Source organism: Elephas maximus, chromosome 12, assembly GCF_024166365.1.
Source record: "Elephas maximus indicus isolate mEleMax1 chromosome 12, mEleMax1 primary haplotype, whole genome shotgun sequence".
NCBI classification, from domain to species: Eukaryota; Metazoa; Chordata; class Mammalia; order Proboscidea; family Elephantidae; genus Elephas; species Elephas maximus.
In genome coordinates, this window is record NC_064830.1 from 82,825,969 (window position 1) to 82,845,255 (window position 19,287).

The following is a 19,287-nucleotide window of genomic DNA, read 5'->3' on the forward strand; positions in this document are numbered from 1 at the left end:
CTTGTCTAAATTTATTTATTATTAAAAATAATATCTGGTAATCACTAGCATAGAGAAAAGCTCTTCATTTTTGTAGATCTTTTTTGTAACGATACAATGTATGAAATTTTCCCTTTAACGGTTGATATAATGGATTACAGTGATCGGTGTGGTCATGTGAACCATCCTTAGGTGTATTGTTCTTTCGAGGAACTGATGGGCTTAATTTTCTAACACTTCATGAAAAATTATATATCTGTATTCATAAGTGGATTTGTGTATGGTTTTTGTTTTCTGTGTTTTCTTTATCAGGTTAAATAAAAAGATGGTTCTAATTTTTTAAAAAAACAATAATATCAAGCACATATGGAGGCCTTAATATGTACCAGCCACTGTTCTAAGTGCTTCGTATGTGTAAACTTATTTAATATTGACAAAAACCTGTGTGAAGTAGGTTTCCCCTATCATTTAGCAGGGAAGGGAGCTGAGAAAGGGACAGGTTAAAGAATTTTGCCAAGGTCACACAGCTTGTAAGTGACATAGCCATAACTGAACAAGAGTGTGGCTAGAGAAGCCATGTGCTTAACCACAGAGCTATGCTAACTTTTCGAAATCATAGTCAACTTGAGAAGTTTTATCTTTTTCTATGGCCTCAGATAGTTTAAACAATATAGAAATTACCTGGTATTCTTTTTTTTTTAACTTTGGTTAACTTGGATGTAAATCTATGCAAGTGTAGTGGCATCACTAGGGTTGGTGTCACCCAGTGTGGTAACTCATGGTGTCACCTCCCCCCTCCCCCAAGGACCTACTCTGGTATCAGACCATACAGAAACCTTAGGAGTGTTTTTTGTACTAATGTTAATCGTAAGTCATAATTTTTGTATATCACTCCTTTTCCTGTAGCTTCTACTTCATTCTCAAAAAAGTTATTGACATAGTTTCGCAAATACTAATTACCACAATATTGTAGCTAAAACACCAGAAAATTTGACAAAATCAGCAACTATAAAAACAGGAGCAACAACAAAAACAACAGTGCATGCCTGTAGCACTTGCAGACGAAATCACAACACTGTAATTGGGTAATTATGACAGCTCTGACCAGAGCGCATTGAAGGTTCAAAAAGTAAATTAGCATAGAGCTTTAGCCTTGTAGGTATGTTGATACATGAAAGCTGCACTTACGAAAAATGTTTTTTTTTTTTTTTTATAATAACTTTTATTAAGCTTCAAGTGAACGTTTACAAATCCAATCAGTCTGTCACATATAAGTTTACATACATCTCACTCCCTACTCCCACTTACTCTCCCCGTCTTGAGTCAGCCCTTTCAGTCTCTCCTTTCTTGACAATTTTGCCGGCTTCCCTCTCTCTCTATCCTCCCATCCCCCCTCCAGACAAGAGTTGCCAACACAATCTCAAGTGTACACCTGCTATAATTAGCTCACTCTTCATCAGCGTCTCTCTCCCACCCGCTGACCAGTCCCTTTCATGTCTGATGAGTTTTCTTCAGGGATGGTTCCTGTCCTGTGTCAACAGAAGGTCTGGAGAGCATGACCGCCGGGATTCCTCCAGTCTCAGTCAGACCATTAAGTTTGGTCTTCTTATGAGAATTTGGGGTCTGCATCCCACTGCTCTCCTGCTCCCTCAGGGGTCCTCTGCTGAGCTCCCTGTCAGGGCAGTCATCGATTGTGGCCGGGCACCAACTAGTTCTTCTGGTCTCAGGATGATGTAGGTCTCTGGTTCATGTGGCCCTTTCTGTCTCTTGGGCTCTTAGTTGTCATGTGGGCTTGGTGTTCTTGATTTTCCTTTGCTCCAGGTGGGTTGAGACCAATTGCTGCATCTTAGATGGCTGCTTGTTAGCATTTAAGACCCCAGACGCCACATTTCAAAGTGGGATGCAGAATGATTTCATAGTAGAATTATTTTGCCAATTGACTTAGAAGTCCCCGCAAACCATGTTCCCCAGACCCCCGCGCTTGCTCCGCTGATCTTTGAAGCATTCATTTTATCCCGGAAACTTCTTTGCTTTTGGTCCAGTCCAATTGAGCTGACCTTCCATGTATTGAGTGTTGTCTTTCCCTTCACCTAAAGCAGTTCTTATCTACTGATTAATCAATAAAAAACCCTCTCCCACCCTCCCTCCCTCCCCCCGTCGTAACCACAAAAGTATGTCTTCTTCTCAGGTTTACTATTTCTCAAGATCTTATAATAGTGGTCTTATACAATATTTGTCCTTTTGCCTCTGACTCATTTCGCTCAGCATAATGCCTTCCCGGTTCCTCCATGTTATGAAATGTTTCAGAGATTCGTCACCGTTCTTTATCGATGCGTAGTATTCCATTGTGTGAATATACCACAATTTATTTACCCATTCATCCGTTGATGGACACCTTGGTTGCTTCCAACTTTTTGCTATTGTAAACAGAGCTGCAATAAACATGGGTGTGCATATATCTGTTTGTATGAAGGCTCTTGTATCTCTAGGGTATATTCCGAGGAGTGGGATTTCTGGGTTGTATGGTAGTTCTATTTCTAACTGTTTAAGATAACGCCAGATAGATTTCCAAAGTGGTTGTACCATTTTACATTCCCACCAGCAGTGTATGAGAGTTCCAATCTCTCCGCAGCCTCTCCAACATTTATTATTTTGTGTTTTTTGGATTAATGCCAGCCTTGCTGGTGTGAGATGGAATCTCATCGTAGTTTTAATTTGCATTTCTCTAATGGCTAATGATCGAGAGCATTTTCTCATGTATCTGTTGGCTGCCTGAATATCTTCTTTAGAGAAATGTGTGTTCATATCCTTTGCCCACTTCTTGATTGGGTTGTTTGTCTTTTTGTGGTTGAGTTTTGACAGAATCATGTTGATTTTAGAGATCAGGCGCTGGTCGGAGATGTCATAGCTGAAAATTCTTTCCCAATCTGTAGGTGGTCTTTTTACTCTTTTGGTGAAGTCTTTAGATGAGCATAGGTGTTTGATTTTTAGGAGCTCCCAGTTATCGGGTTTCTCTTCATCATTTTTGGTAATGTTTTGTATTCTGTTTATACCTTGTATTAGGGCTCCTAGGGTTGTCCCAATTTTTTCTTCCATGATCTTTATCGTTTTAGTCTTTATGTTTAGGTCTTTGATCCACTTGGAGTTAGTTTTTGTGCATGGTGTGAGGTATGGGTCCTGTTTCATTTTTTTGCAAATGGATATCCAGTTATGCCAGCACCATTTGTTAAAAAGGCTATCTTTTCCCCAGTTAATTGACACTGGTCCTTTGTCAAATATCAGCTGCTCATACGTGGATGGATCTATGTCTGGGTTCTCAATTCTGTTCCATTGGTCTATGTGTCTGTTGTTGTACCAATACCAGGCTGTTTTGACTACTGTGGCTGTATAATAGGTTCTGAAGTCAGGTAAGGTGAGGCCTCCCACTTTCTTCTTCTTTTTCAGTAGTGCTTTGCTTATCCGGGGCTTCTTTCCCTTCCATATGAAATTGGTGATTTGTTTCTCTATCCCCTTAAAATATGACATTGGAATTTGGATCGGAAGTGCGTTAAATGTATAGATGGCTTTTGGTAGAATAGACATTTTTACTATGTTAAGTCTTCCTATCCATGAGCAAGGTATGTTTTTCCACTTAAGTATGTCCTTTTGAATTTCTTGTAGTAGAGCTTTGTAGTTTTCTTTGTATAGGTCTTTTACATCCTTGGTAAGATTTATTCCTAAGTATCTTATCTTCTTGGGGGCTACTGTGAATGGTATTGATTTGGTTATTTCCTCTTCGGTGTTCTTTTTGTTGATGTAGAGGAATCCAAGTGATTTTTGTATGTTTATTTTATAACCTGAGACTCTGCCAAACTCTTCTATTAGTTTCAGTAGTTTTCTGGAGGATTCCTTAGGGTTTTCTGTGTATATAATCATGTCATCTGCAAATAGTGATAACTTTACTTCTTCCTTGCCAATCCAGATACCTTTTATTTCTTTGTCTAGCCTGATTGCCCTGGCTAAGACTTCCAACACGATGTTGAATAAGAGCGGTGATAAAGGGCATCCTTGTCTGGTTCCCGTTCTCAAGGGAAATGCTTTCAGGTTCTCTCCATTTAGAGTGATATTGGCTGTTGGCTTTGCATAGATGCCCTTTATTATGTTGAGGAATTTTCCTTCAATTCCTATTTTGGTAAGAGTTTTTATCATGAATGGGTGTTGGACTTTGTCAAATGCCTTTTCTGCATCAATTGATAAGATCATGTGGTTTTTGTCTTTTGTTTTATTTATGTGATGGATTACATTAATGGTTTTTCTGATATTAAACCAGCCTTGCATACCTGGTATAAATCCCACTTGATCAGGGTGAATTATTTTTTTGATGTGTCGTTGGATTCTATTGGCTAGAATTTTGTTGAGGATTTTTGCATCAATGTTCATGAGGGATATAGGTCTATAATTTTCTTTTTTTGTAATGTCTTTACCTGGTTTTGGTATCAGGGAGATGGTGGCTTCATAGAATGAGTTGGGTAGTATTCCGTCATTTTCTATGCTTTGGAATACCTTTAGTAGTAGTGGTGTTAACTCTTCTCTGAAAATTTGGTAGAACTCTGCAGTGAAGCCGTCCGGGCCAGGACTTTTTTTTGTTGGGAGTTTTTTGATTACCGTTTCAATCTCTTTTTTTGTTATGGGTCTATTTAGTTGTTCTACTTCTGAATGTGTTAGTTTAGGTAGGTAGTGTTTTTCCAGGAATTCATCCATTTCTTCTAGGTTTTCAAATTTGTTAGAGTACAATTTTTCATAATAATCTGAAATGATTCTTTTAATTTCATTTGGTTCTGTTGTAATGTGGTCCTTCTCATTTCTTATTCGGGTTATTTGTTTCCTTTCCTGTATTTCTTTAGTCAGTCTAGCCAATGGTTTATCAATTTTGTTAATTTTTTCAAAGAACCAGCTTTTGGCTTTGTTAATTCTTTCGATTGTTTTTCTGTTCTCTAATTCATTTAGTTCAGCTCTAATTTTTATTATTTGTTTTCTTCTGGTGCCTGATGGATTCTTTTGTTGCTCACTTTCTATTTGTTCAAGTTGTAGGGACAGTTCTCTGATTTTGGCTCTTTCTTCTTTTTGTATGTGTGCATTTATTGATATAATTTGACCTCTGAGCACTGCTTTTGCTGTGTCCCAGAGGTTTTGATAGGAAGTATTTTCATTCTCGTTGCTTTCTATGAATTTCCTTATTCCCTCCTTGATGTCTTCTATAACCCAGTCTTTTTTCAGGAGGGTATTGTTCATTTTCCAAGTATTTGATTTCTTTTCCCTCGTTTTTCTGTTATTGATCTCTAGTTTTATTGCCTTGTGGTCTGAGAAGATGCTTTGTAATATTTCGATGTTTTGGACTCTGCAAAGGTTTGTTTTATGACCTAATATGTGGTCTATTCTAGAGAATGTTCCATGTGCGCTAGAAAAAAAAGTATATTTTGCAGCAGTTGGGTGGAGAGTTCTGTATAAGTCAATGAGGTCAAGTTGGTTGATTGTTGTAATTAGATCTTCCGTGTCTCTGTTGAGCTTCTTACTGGATGTCCTGTCCTTCTCCGAAAGTGGTGTGTTGAAGTCTCCTACTATAATTGTGGAGGTATCTATCTCACTTTTCAGTTCTGTTAAAATTTGATTTATATATCTTGCAGCCCTGTCATTGGGTGCATAAATATTTAATATGGTTATGTCTTCCTGATCAATTGTCCCTTTTATCATTATATAGTGTCCTTCTTTATCCTTTGTGGTGGATTTAAGTCTAAAGTCGATTTTGTCAGAAATTAATATTGCTACTCCTCTTCTTTTTTGCTTATTGTTTGCTTGATATACTTTTTTCCATCCTTTGAGTTTTAGTTTGTTTGTGTCTCTAAGTCTAAGGTGTGTCTCTTGTAGGCAGCATATAGATGGATCGTGTTTCTTTATCCAGTCTGTGACTCTCTGTCTCTTTATTGGTGCATTTAGTCCATTTACATTCAGGGTAATTATAGATAAATAAGTTTTTAGTGCTGTCATTTTGATGCCTTTTTATGTGTGTTGTTGACAATTTCATTTTTCCACATACTTTTTTGTGCTGAGGCGTTTTTCTTAGTAAATTGTGAGATCCTCACTTTCATAGTGTTTGACTTTATGTTAGTTGAGTCGTTACGTTTTTCTTGGTTTTTGTCTTGAGTTATAGAGTTGTTATACCTTTTTGTGGTTACCTCATTATATACCCCTATTTTTCTAAGTAAAAACCTAACTTGTATTGTTCTATATCGCCTTGTATCACTCTCCATATGGCAGTTCAATGCCTCCTGTATTTAGTCCCTCTTTTTGATTATTGTGATCTTTTACCTATTGACTTCCATGATTCCCTGTTATGTGTATTTTTTTTAATTAATCTTAATTTGTTTGTTTTTGTGATTTCCCTATTTGAGTTGATATCAGGACGTTCTGTTTTGTGACCTTGTGTTGTGCTGATATCTGATATTATTGGCTCTCTGACCAAACAATATCCTTTAGTATTTCTTGTAGCTTTGGTTTGGTTTTTGCAAATTCTCTAAACTTGTGTTTGTCTGTAAATATCTTAATTTCGCCTTCATATTTCAGAGAGAGTTTTGCTGGATATATGATCCTTGGTTGGCAGTTTTTCTCCTTCAGTGTTCTGTATATGTCGTCCCATTCCCTTCTTACCTGCATGGTTTCTGCTGAGTAGTCAGAACATATTCTTACTGATTCTCCCTTGAAGGAAACCTTTCTTTTCTCCCTGGCTGCTTTTAAAATTTTCTGTTTATCTTTGGTTTTGGTGAGTTTGATGATAATATGTCTTGGTGTTTTTCTTTTTGGATCAATCTTAAATGGGGTTCGATGAGCATCTTGGATAGATATCCTTTCGTCTTTCATGATGTCAGGGAAGTTTTCTGTCAGAAGTTCTTCAACTATTTTCTCTGTGTTTTCTGTCCCCCCTCCCTGTTCTGGGACTCCTATCACCCGCAGGTTATCCTTCTTGATAGAGTCCCACATAATTCTTAGGTTTTCTTCATTTTTTTAAATTCTTTTATCTGATTTTTTTTCAGCTATGTTGGTGTTGATTCCCTGGTCCTCCAGATGTCCCAGTCTGCATTCTAATTGCTCGAGTCTGCTCCTCTGACTTCCTAGTGTGTTGTCTAATTCTGTTATTTTATTGTTAATCTTTTGGATTTCTACATGTTGTCTCTCTATGGATTCTTGCAACTTATTAATTTTTCCAGTATGTTCTTGAATAATCTTTTTGAGTTCTTCAACAGTTTTATCAGTGTGTTCCTTGGCTTTTTCTGCAGATATCCTAATTTCATTTGTGATATCATTAAGCATTCTGTAAATTAGTTTTTTATATTCTGTATCTGATAATTCCAAAATTGTATCTTCATTTGGGAAAGATTTTGATTCTTTTGTTTGGGGGGTTGGAGAAGCTGTCACGGTCTGCTTCTTTAAGTGGTTTGATATGGATTGTTGTCTCCGAGCCATCGCTGGGAAACTAGTTTTTCCAGAAAATCCGCTGCGTGCAGTCCAAATCTCTGCGGGATGGTTCCCCGGCTCGGATGCTGCTCTTTCTGCTCCAAGATCAGTCACTGCCTCCCGGGGACTTCTCCTAACGGCTGCGTCCCACGCCACCCGTGGAACCGGCTGGTCCCCCTCCCGGGGTTAGTTCAGGGGGGTGGAGCAGGTCTCTGTGCTTGTGCCGTACCTGACTGGTACGCTGGCTCCAGGCTCTGGAAACAATCGCTGCTTCCCCGTATTAGTTCGTTCTCCGTCTCTAAATCTGTGTTTGTTGTTCAGGGTTCGTGGATTGTTATGTATGTGATCGATTCACTTGTTTTTCCGTGTCTTTGTTGTAAGAGGGATCCGAGGTAGCGTCTGCCTAGTCCGCCATCTTGGCTCCGCCCCACGAAAAATGTTTTTGTTGTTATAATTATCTACAGGGGTATTTTTATAAAAAATAATAAATTTCTGCTGAAACACTGCACAAAAATTTTATAGGTAGTCATTTTGATGTCACCTCCTCTGACAGCGTCACCCGGTGTGTTCCACGCTCCCCCAACCCCTAGTGACGCCACTGCACAAGCCTACCATATTTAACACGGTAGATCTTGATTTTCCAATCTTTTTTTTTTTTTTTTATAGTTATTCATCTGTTCAGGTTTTCTTCTTTGGTCAACTCCTTAAGTTTTTATTTTGTTAGACATTCTTCCATTTCCTTTATGTTGTAATTTTTTTTGCCATAGACTTTTACAAAAATTGAAGATATAGCTCCGTTGCCTTCTAGCAGGTATTTGTTGTTAATGAGAAATATGATGCCAACTGGCTTGTTCTTTTTTGTTGTCCCATCCTCTATTAGCTTTATACTGCTGTTGTAGCAAATTGCCACAAACATAGTGGCTTAAAACAACACAAATTATTATCATACAATTCTGGAGGTCTGTCATGGATTGAATTGTTTTCCCCCAAAATACATGTCAACTTGGTTAGGCCATGATTCCCAGTATTGTGTGGTTGTCCTCCATTTTGTGGTTGTAACTTTATGTTAAAGAGGATTAGGGTGGGGTGGTAACACCTTTCCTAAGGTCACATCCCTGATCCAATAATGTAAAGGGAGTTTCCCTGGGGTGTGGCCTGCACCACCTTTTATATTACAAGAGATAAAAGGAAAGGAAGTGAGCAGAGAGATGGGGGGATTTCATACCACCAAGAAAGCACTACTAGGAGCAGAGCACTTCCTTTGGACCCAGGGTCCCTGAGGGGAGAAGTTCCTAGTCTAGGGGAAGATTGATGAGAAGGTGACAAAGGAAGAAAGCCTTCCCCTGGAGCTGATGCCCTGAATTTGGACTTTTAACCTATGGTACTGTGAGGAAATAAACTTCTGTTTGTTAAAGCCATCTACTTATGGTATTTCTGTTAGAGCAGCACTAGATAACTAAGACAAGGTCAGAAGTCCAAATTGTGTCTGACTGAGCTGAAATCAGGGTGTTGACAGGGTTGTGTTCTTTTCTGGAGTCTCTAGAAGGAAAATCCATTTTATTGCCTTTCCTAGCTTTCAAAGGCTGCTGGCATTCCTTGGCTGATGGCCCCCTTCCTCCATCTTCAAAGCCAGCGATGGAAAGTTGAATCCTCCTCACATTGCGTCTCTCCAACCTTCTCTTTTCTGGTCAAACCTCCCTCTACCTGTTTAAAGAATGCTCGTGATGACAGTAGAACCACTTGGATAACCCAGCATAATCTTATTTTACGGTCAACTGATGAGCAATCTTAATTCCATTTGCAACTTAAATTCCCCCTTTCCAGATAACATAACATATTCAGAGGTCCTGTGGGTTAGGATGTGAACGTCTTTGGGGGTCTATTATTCTGCCTACACCAGTCCCCCAACCTTTCTGCATTTTCTAATTATCCTTAACCTTCACCCATCTGTCAGGTTTTTGTACTGTGGTGTTTTACACGTTGCTACGAGGCTGGAAGCTATACTGCTGGTATGTCACATACCAGCAGGAGCACTCATGGACAGGTTTCAGTGGAGCTTTCAGACTAAGATAGACTAGGAAGAAAGGCCTACTTCCAAAAATTTCCAATAAAAACCCTAAAGATAACAACAGAATGTTGCCCAATATAGTGCTGGAAAATGAACTCCCAGGATGGAATGCACTCAATACACAACACAACACCACAACAATAAACTCAAACATACCAACAATCATAACGATGGCACTGGACTGGGTAACGTTTCGTTATGTTGTACTTAATGTCACCATGGGTTAGAGCCAACTGGCCGGCAGCTAACAACAACAACCATTGTCCTTGGTATTTGAATACTCCGAAATTCATTCTTTTACAATTCATTCTGCTTAACACTCAGTCGGCCCTTTCAGTCTGAAGACATATATATAAATACAGGCCTGGGAAATTTTCTCTATGTTGGATCATCTCTTCCATTCATTTCTCTCTGTGCTCACTTCTGGGTCTCTACTAGATAGACTTTGCAGCTTCTGGATTTGTCCTCCATTTCATGTAACTTTTCTTTTTTGTTTGGTGATTTTTGGTTAAGAATGTGGGCTTTGGAGTCAAACTAGTTATTGTTGTTAGTTGCCCTGGAGTCAGTTCTGACTCGTGGTGACTCCATGCGTGCAGAGTAGAACTGCTCCCTAGAGTTTTCAAGGCGGTGAACTTTCAGAACCAGATTGCCAGCCCTGTCTTCTGAGGCCCTCCTGGGTAGGTTCAAATAGCCAACCCTTCAGGACTCCTACCTGGGTTCATAATCCCAGATCTTCCATTTATCATTTGTGCATTCTTGGGCAAGATACTTACCCTCATGGTGCCTCAGTTTCCTCATGTATGTGAAATGTGGGTAATAACAAACATTCGCCCGTGGGATAGTTGTGAAGATGACAACATTCAGGCTGGTGTCAGAACACTGGTAAACAGTCAGCAAATGTTAGCTATTAGTTGTATTAGCATCATCTTTGTATTTATGATTCTTCTCTTTCCTTTAGATGTGAGTACTCATGACAGTAACTTAACTCTGAAGATGGTAGGGATAGGAAAAATGTGTGGCCAAGAGGGATTGCTGGGAACCGGTACGGAGGGTCTCTGTTCCTCCTGGGTTGGGGAAAGGGTTCACTGGCTACCTGGGCTTCTACCCCTTATCTGCAGCCTAGAAATGGGGCTTTATACACAGGGAGTCATGGTGTCCCACTTAATCCCCATTAGTTTCTGAGGCTACAAACTGGACAAAATTGGCCTATGAGATTATTCGCTTAAACAACTATCCCATAAATCACATGACGTATTTCAAATACCAGATAATTATAGACAAAAGATCCCCCAAAACCACAGACTCTTATCTGCAATGAACACGAATCTCTTAAGCTCAGGTTCAGTAAAAAGTTAAAAAAAAAAAAAATCCATAGCTATAGATTCATCTTAGCCTTTCCTATGGCTTTAATAACCATTGTCCAAACACCAATAATGAAACCATAAACCCTTCCCAGTGCAAAAAAGACTATCTCTTTTGTTTCAAAATCTAATTTCTCCTGGGATTTTTCTACACCAAGTCTAAAGATAACTGTCCTTTTCTCTTTTCAATTTTTCTGACTTGGAAACCTCGTAGGTAAAGCAGATGCTGATCGCCAGAACATGCCAAACCATTTCTCCATTCATTCAGTCGTTTATTCGTTCATTTAAAACAATATAACAACCACAAACCACTATGGAGCACGTACTGTGTTCCAGGTGCTGGGGCTACTGAGATGACTTGATGTGCCTGTGATCATACATGATCTGCTTCCTCCAGCCTTCTCTCTCTCATCCTTCCACCACTCCTCTCAACCTGGGGCTACCCTGACCTCCTTTGAGTTCCTCCAAGCACTTAGATCCTGGCCAGAAGTCAGCTGTTGAGGACGCCTGAGAAAACAGCTTGTTGGAGAAAGGCAGGGAATAGATCTGTAGTAAACAAGCAATGACTGGCACACAGGGCCAGATCTGTCTACTAGGAAGTCTGAAGGAGCAGCTGCGTGAGGAAGGACTCCCAGCATCAAGGAGATCAATTAGGAAATGAGCATGGGATTCTCAAGGACCCATGGCGAGAATCTGAACTAAAGCAAAGGCAGCGGGTTCTAAAGACTACCTAAGACCAGGGGAGCCCTTGAATGAGAAAGTGGGGGAAGGAAGGAGGAAGAGGGCATGTTGGATGTTTCTGTTTGGGCAACCATGCAGGATACAGGGAGGGGAGGGGAGGAGCGAAAGACAAGAACTCCATCTCAGCATTCAGAGCTTGAGTTCCTGCAGTCACCCACATGGAGACCTCTTGGTTCTTCTTCAGAGCCTCTTTTCCATTCTCTGTTTAATGACGATGAGTAATAAAAAAAAATAGATAACCTTAATTAATGCTAAACACTTTACAGGTAATAACGAATGTAATCCTCACAACACCCTTAACCAGTTACGTCGATTGCCACTTGAGGTATGTGTCAGAGTAGAACTGTGCTCCATAGGGTTTTCTAGTGGCTGATATTTTAGAGGTAGATCACCAGACTTTTCTTCTGAGGTACCTCTGGATGGACTCGAACCTCCAACTTTTTGGTTAGCAGCCAAGCATGTTAACCATGTGCACCACAATGTCATTACGAGTAGGTAATATTGTTACCCCATTTTACCGATGAGGAAACTGAGGCACGAGAAGATTTATAACACCTGGCTCCAATCTGCCTCTACCTCCTAGTGCTGGTGTGAGAGTTAACTGAGACAATGTAACACCGTGTCTGACTTAAAGTAACCACTAGATTCTGTTTTAGTATTATCCGAAGGAGCTCAGGTGGTGCGGTGCTTAAGCACTCAACTGCTAACTGAAAGACTCGTGGTTGAAACCTACCAGCCACCCTGTGGGAAGAAGGTGTGGCAGTCTGCCTCCATAAAGATTACAGCCTCGGAAACTCCATGGGGCAGTTCTACCCTGTCTTATAGGGTCTCTATGAGTTGGAATTGACTTGAGAGCAGTGGGTTTATTATTATTGGAATATGTTATCTTCTCTGAAAAATTCTTCCCCACACAACATTTAAGATAATGGTAACATGTCACTGAGGGAGGAGGCAGTGTGAGGGTGGACATAAAAGAGTATTTGGAGTTTGACAGACTTGAATTCAAATGTGGTCTGTTTCTTGACATCTCAGTGGCCTGGCCCAAGTTACCTTGTTTGTTCATTTGTAAAATGACCATAGTAATACCTCACCTGGGTGACGTGAAGATTAAGCAAGGTTAAGTACGTACAGTGCCTAGCTCTGTGCTGGCACACAGTAGGTGGTCAGTAACCGTTAGATCTCCTTTCCTGCATAATCTCTTGATCTAATGGGACAAGGGGACTTGGGCTCTTATCCTGGTTCACGAGCGGGCTTGTCTTTTTGGTGCGTCTCTTCCACTCTCTTGATCTTGGTTCCTCATCGTCCCAATGAGGAGTTGAAATACATAGACCCCAGTGGCCCATTATCTCATGTTCTTAACTTTCCATGCTGTCGAATGGAGCCATAAGGCCGACCAGCCAAGCAGGTTGAGTTCTGGGGGCCAGGTTGAGAACTTAACGTCTTTGGGGACAGCAGCTTATCCTTGGAGGGCATAGATTTGATATCACAAATGCATTCTGAGTATACTTAGGCAAAGGAAAAACGCTTGGGGGCAGGATCAGCACTGGGATAATGCCTTAACAGTTTTTTTTTTCCTTTAAATTGTGAAAATAAGCACACAAAAACATTTTCCGACACAACTTCCACATTTACAATTCAATGACATTGATTGCATTTTTCATGTTTTGCCATCATTATTGCTATCCTTTTCCAAAATATTCTTTCATCCTTAAAATAAACTCAATGCACCCCAAAACTCATCCCCTCCCTCTCATCCGCCCCTGGTAACCATTAACAAATAATCTTTGTTTTCTCTATATTTGCTCATTTCATATAAGTGAGCTCGTACAGTATCTGTCCTTTTGTGGCTGACCTGTTTTGCTCAGCGTAATGTTTTCAGGTTCATCGATGTTGTGGCATGCATCAGGACTTCATTTCTCTTTAGGGCTGAGTAGTATTCCATTGAGAGCATATATCACATTTTGTTTATCCATTCATCTGTTGATGGATGTTTCCGATGTCTCCACGTTTTGGCTATTGTGAAAAGAGTTGCAATAAGCATTGGTGTACAGGTTTTTGTCTGCATTCCTGCCTTCATTTCTTCTGGGATTTCTGGGCCATCTGGTAGTTCTACGCTCAACTTTTTGAGGAACCACTAAACTGTTTTCCACCGTGGCTGCACCGTTTGCTTATCTTAGAGATGGGCATTGTAGTCATAGTGTTCAAAGTCACACTAGACTTCGTAGATTTGGGTGTGGATAAGTGAGCCAAATTGCTCTTACTTTCATTGATTTGTTCATCAAAAAATGATTGAGCATCTACTATGTGCCAGGCACAGTAACAGGGGCTGGAGATACAATAGTGGACATTCTAGTTGGGGCAACAAGTAGCAAGCAAACAAACATACCCGTAAAGCAATCTACCTTAATGGTGCCATGCAAAAAATAAAATAGGGTCATGGGATAGAGATGTGAAAGTGTACTTGAGAGGGTGGTCAGGCAGGCCACTCTGAGGAAGTAACATCTGAGCTGAGACCTGAAGGGTGGAATGCAAAGTCAGGAATAAAATTAAACGAAGATGCATGACATCATAACATGGCAAAGCACATAGGGAACTCTGGTCCCCTGACTCACAGTTCCTTCCTGCAGCCCCGCGCTGCCTCTTTGAGGGCATCTTTGTACTCAGAGGTTTGCTCACATCCTGCCTGCTGGAGCTGGCCAATAAAACATGGTCATAAATGACACAGAATAAGTTTGCCTGCATCTTTTCCTATGCATAATAGATGCTCAGCACATATTTGAGAATAAGAGATTTTACTATAAATATAAGCCTTATTGAATATTCCTTAGTTTCTGGCTTAGCTTTAAATGAGTTGAATTTGAACACTTGTTCTGTCATCTATAAGCTCTATCCTTCTCAATAAGTTGAGTTCCCTCTCTGAAGCTATTTCCCCACTCATAAAATGCATAAATCCAGGCAGTAATGAAGGGAGTCGTTTAAGGTTCTAATGAAATAACATATGTGAAATCTATTTGAAATAAAGTAACACCTCATGTTTGCACATGCACGTGCTTGCACACAGACACAATTAAAGGAAGAGAATTCCAGGTAGAGGGAACAGCGTGTGCGAAAGTCTCAGGCTGGGGGGGTGGTGATCTAGGTGCCCGTCCGACTACAGGAGAGTGAGCGGGAGCCAGATTGCACGGGATCTTCTAAGCAAGGAGTTCGGCTTTTATTCCAGGTGTGCTGGTAGCTCTTGGTATGCCTGACACCAGGGAGGGCCAGTCTACACTGAGACTTCATTTACATTTCAAGAGGGCTCAGAAATCTTTGGAAGCAATTTTCTCTGCTGACTTAGGAGAATTAATTAGTTTATATCTGCATGCCACTTGAAAACCTTGGCGGAACAGGAACATATTATTATCATTCCCCCACTGAGGTTTTCTAAACAGAGGTCTGAGAACCTGGAGTTCTTGCTCAAAGGAGGCTGTGATGAGAAACAAGCTGCAGTCCCCCAGCTAATGAAAACATTCCCTTCTCCTGTCTTGCTGGGAAATCTCACTTCCATTTTTATAAGGCCAAAGAGGGACCTGGAAACAGGGCCAGTTCTGACTCTGTAATTAATTTCAAAGAAAGTCTTTTACCTTCCTGGGCTAGAAAAAGATTAAAAAATAACTTTCATTTAGGTAATACCTTCCTCTGGAGAACTCACTTAACTTGATAGCAAGGAGTTTGATCTTCTTGCCTTGCTGTGAAGTAGACAGGGAACCCATTACCTTTTGGTTTTTTTTTTATAAACATGCAAGAAATTATACCCAAGGTTTCCCAGCCACCTCAGAGATCTGTCAGAAGCTCCAGCTTAGATTCTATCCCAGATCCTGCCCTTGGCTCCATTTTATTCCTCTTGAGAACTGGATTTTTGCTGAGTGTTCTCACCCAGTTAATCTCTCTGGTGCTTTTCCCTGTTGTCATTGTTGTTAGTCACTATGAAGTTCCTTCTGACTCATGGCGACCCCATGTGTGCAGAGAAGAGCTGCTCCATAGGGTTTTCAAGGCTGTGATCTTTTGGAAGCATATTGCCAGGTTTTACTTCCCAGGCACCTCTGGGTGGGTTTGAACCACTAACCTTTTGGTTAGTAATCCAGTAGTCATTTGTACCACCCAGAGCCTTCTTAGTGGCTAATGCCAATTGTGCTCTGCCCTATACCAGGCAATCTACATTTGTGATCACATTTAATTGGCAATTTATAAAGCTCAGAGTCCCTAGGTGATTCAAATGCTTTGCACCCGACTACTAACCTAAAGATTGGTGATTAGAACCCACCCAGTTACGCTGCAGAAGAAAGGCCTGGCAATCTTCCATGAAGATCACAGTCAAGAAAACCGTATGAAGAAGACTGGACTATGGGATAGAAAACGATACTGGTGAAAAATGAGCTTTTTGGATCAAGTAGACACAAGAGACTATGTTGGCATCTCCTGTCTGGAGGGGAGATGAGACGGCAGAGGGGTCAGAATCTGGCCGAATGGACATGAAAATAGAGGGTGAAGAGAATGAGTGTGCAGTCTCATTAGGGGGAGAGCAATTAGGAGTATATAGCAAGGTGTATATAAATTTTTGTATGAGAGACTGACTTGATTTGTAAAGTTTCACTTAAAGCATAATAAAAATTTTAAAAAACTCTAGGGAGCAGGTCTTCTCAGTAACACATCGGGTCACCATGAGTCCGAATTGACTCAACAACTTTTTTTTTTTTTAATGGAGGTAGGTCCTTTTGGTATCACCAATGTCACAGGTGAAAAAACTGAGGCTCACTGGCACCAAATAACTTTTCGAGAGCACATTGCCTGTATGTGGCAGGGCTGGGAGTCTGACCTAGGCAATTTACCATCAGAGCATACACGCTAAAGCATTACCGTATACTGCCCCCTCGAATTAAAACTGTGAGAATAACTTGGATGTCTTTGCCTCATTTCAGGGTACTCAAGGCATCCTCTTTTATTTATTTTGGTGGCAATATCGTGTTTTTCTTTTTTTGTGTGAGGTGGTGGGGGTGGGAGGTGGGTGGATACAAAGTGGAAAGAAATGCCTTTTATGGATTGTCTGCTAAACCTTGTGAAGTCGTAGCTATGTCTCAGTGCCAGACAACTGTGCCTGCTGACTTAATGACTCTGAAAGATGACAAGGCTTAAAAAATCGACTGTCACTGCAGAACTTGGAACAGATTGAAATAGAGTGCTTGAGTCATCTGTTAAAGATGTCACTCTGGGCCCCCATCATGCAAGGCCCAGTTAGAGCCAGGAAGGTGTTTTTAACTTTGCTTCAATTCTGATGCCTAAGATCTCTATCCCATGTGAGGGGAACAGGGGACGGACATCGGTGCTTGGCAAACACCCCGATTCTAAGGCGCAGCTGAGTCGGAGGAATGGCCCCTGGTTCAGTGACTAATAAATACTGAAGTTTCCAGCAGAGTTCACGGCCGGGGCTAAGAGAAGCGTACTGTATCGTCTACAATGCCCTGTGTCTACTCTGCTTTGTGGTGGTGGTTGTTAACTGCCCTCAAGTTAGCCCCCAACTCATGATAACTCCATGCACAATGGAGAGAAATGCTGCCCTGTCTTCTGCCATCCCTACGATCGGTTGTGGAGCCAACCATTGTGATCCATAGTGTTTTCATTGGCTGACTCTGGGAAGTGGATCACTAGGCCTTTCTTCTCAGTCCACCTTAGTCTGGAAGCTTCTCTGAAACCTGTTCAGCCTCTAAGCAACAGGCAAGTCTCCAGTGACAGACGAGCAGTGGTTGCACCTGAGGTGCATGGGTCGGGAATCGAACCCTCAGGTCTCCTGCGTGGAAGGCGAGAATTCTACCATTGGACCACCAATGCTTCATTTTTTCTGCTTTAAATAACCCTTGGTGAGCCAGATGCTCATATGCATTTATTTCCGTGTGTACATCTGCACCCACAGCCACACCCACGCTCAGCCTCCTGCCAGACTATCTCCAACCCCAACTTCACACCAAGCCTTGTTTGGAATCGTCCTACGCTCCTGGAGTTGGAAACATTATGAACATTATTAAGAGCGTGAGGTTTAGAATCAGAGGGACTCTAAATAGAAAGCTCCCACCGTTCCAAACGTGCGTAAAACAAACCCACGTAAACTGAGGCGTGCCTGACTGCAACCAGCCAGGGTGTCCATGGAAGCCAGTTTAGCTCAGAGACTATATCTGATTTCCTTAAACTTGGCCTTTTGAAAGCTAAGGTGGGCTTGCAGATGGAGAGTGGGCTTGGAGGGCAAGTGCACTGATATTGATGATACAGCAGACCACCTGGCTTCCAGTCGTATCTCCACCAATTACCAGCTGTGTGACCTTGGGCAAGTTACTCACCCGTTCTGTGCCTCAGTTTCAGTGTCAGCTTTAAAATGGAGATTAAAAATAGTACTCAATTTAAAGGCTTGTTCTGAGGATTAGATCAGTTAGAACCGCAAGTGTCTGGCACTGTGTTGGTGCCCAATTAATTTTAGCTAACAAGAAAACCAATTAAAAAAAAAAAAAAAGGGATCCAGAATCTTATTTTCAACCTAGAAAGATAGAGTGGAATTAGCACAAGAAGGGGCTGCTTTGATGATGACGATGGAGTAGGAAAACTTGTGAGGCCCTGCAGCCCAGGGGTATGGGTAACTGTGTTTTACAAGAAGTGTCATGATGCCCCCCACCCGTGCCTACTGGTTGCCATCCAGTCAATTTCAATTCATAGTGACCCTAAAGGACAGAGTAGGACTGTCCTACATGGTCTCCAAGGAGTGGTGGGTGGATTTGAACTGCCAACCTTTTGGTTAGCAGCCAAGTTCTTAACCACGGCACCACCAGGGCTCCAATGATGGCCCCTAGTAGGTAGTATTGATCAGAAGGAAAATCTATAGTATTGGAAGAGGAAAATGCATTAGGATAAATAATATGCATGTAAAACGTATTTATTTTATATAGGATTTGTAAGGGTCTGATAATATGGCGAGGTTCATGTGTATAGTCACCATTTATGTTGCCATCTAAGCCCTTACCATTTCCTTTGTAGAAACTAAAATTAAACCTGCAGGTGTAAATCATTTATACTTGGTTGTTTTTAGTTACTCCTATGTTTGAAGTATTGCATTTGGTAAATCTGCTGCAAAACACCTTATTTATGTTTGAAGTATTGCATTTGGCAAATCTGCTGCAAAACACCTCTTTAAAGTGTTAAAAAGTAAAGTCACCTTGACGACTAAAATGCACTTGACCCAAGCCATGGTATTTTCAATCACCTTACATGGAAATGAAAGCTGGACAATGAATAAAGAAGACTGAATAAGAATTGATGCATTTGAATTCTGAAGTTGGTGAAGAATATTAAATATACCATGGACTGCCAGAAGAACAAACAAATCTGTCTTGGAAGAAGTACAGCCAGCATGCTCCTTAGAAGCGAGGATGTTGAGACTTTGTCTCATGTATTCTGGACATGCTATCAGGAGGAACCAGTCGCTGGAGAAGGACATCAGCCTTGGTAAACTAGAAGGTCAGTGAAAAAGAGGAAGGCCCTCAATGAGATGGAGTGATATAGTAGCTGCAGCAGTGGTCTCAACCATGGCAACAATTGTGAGGATGGCACAGGACCAGGCAGCATTTTGTT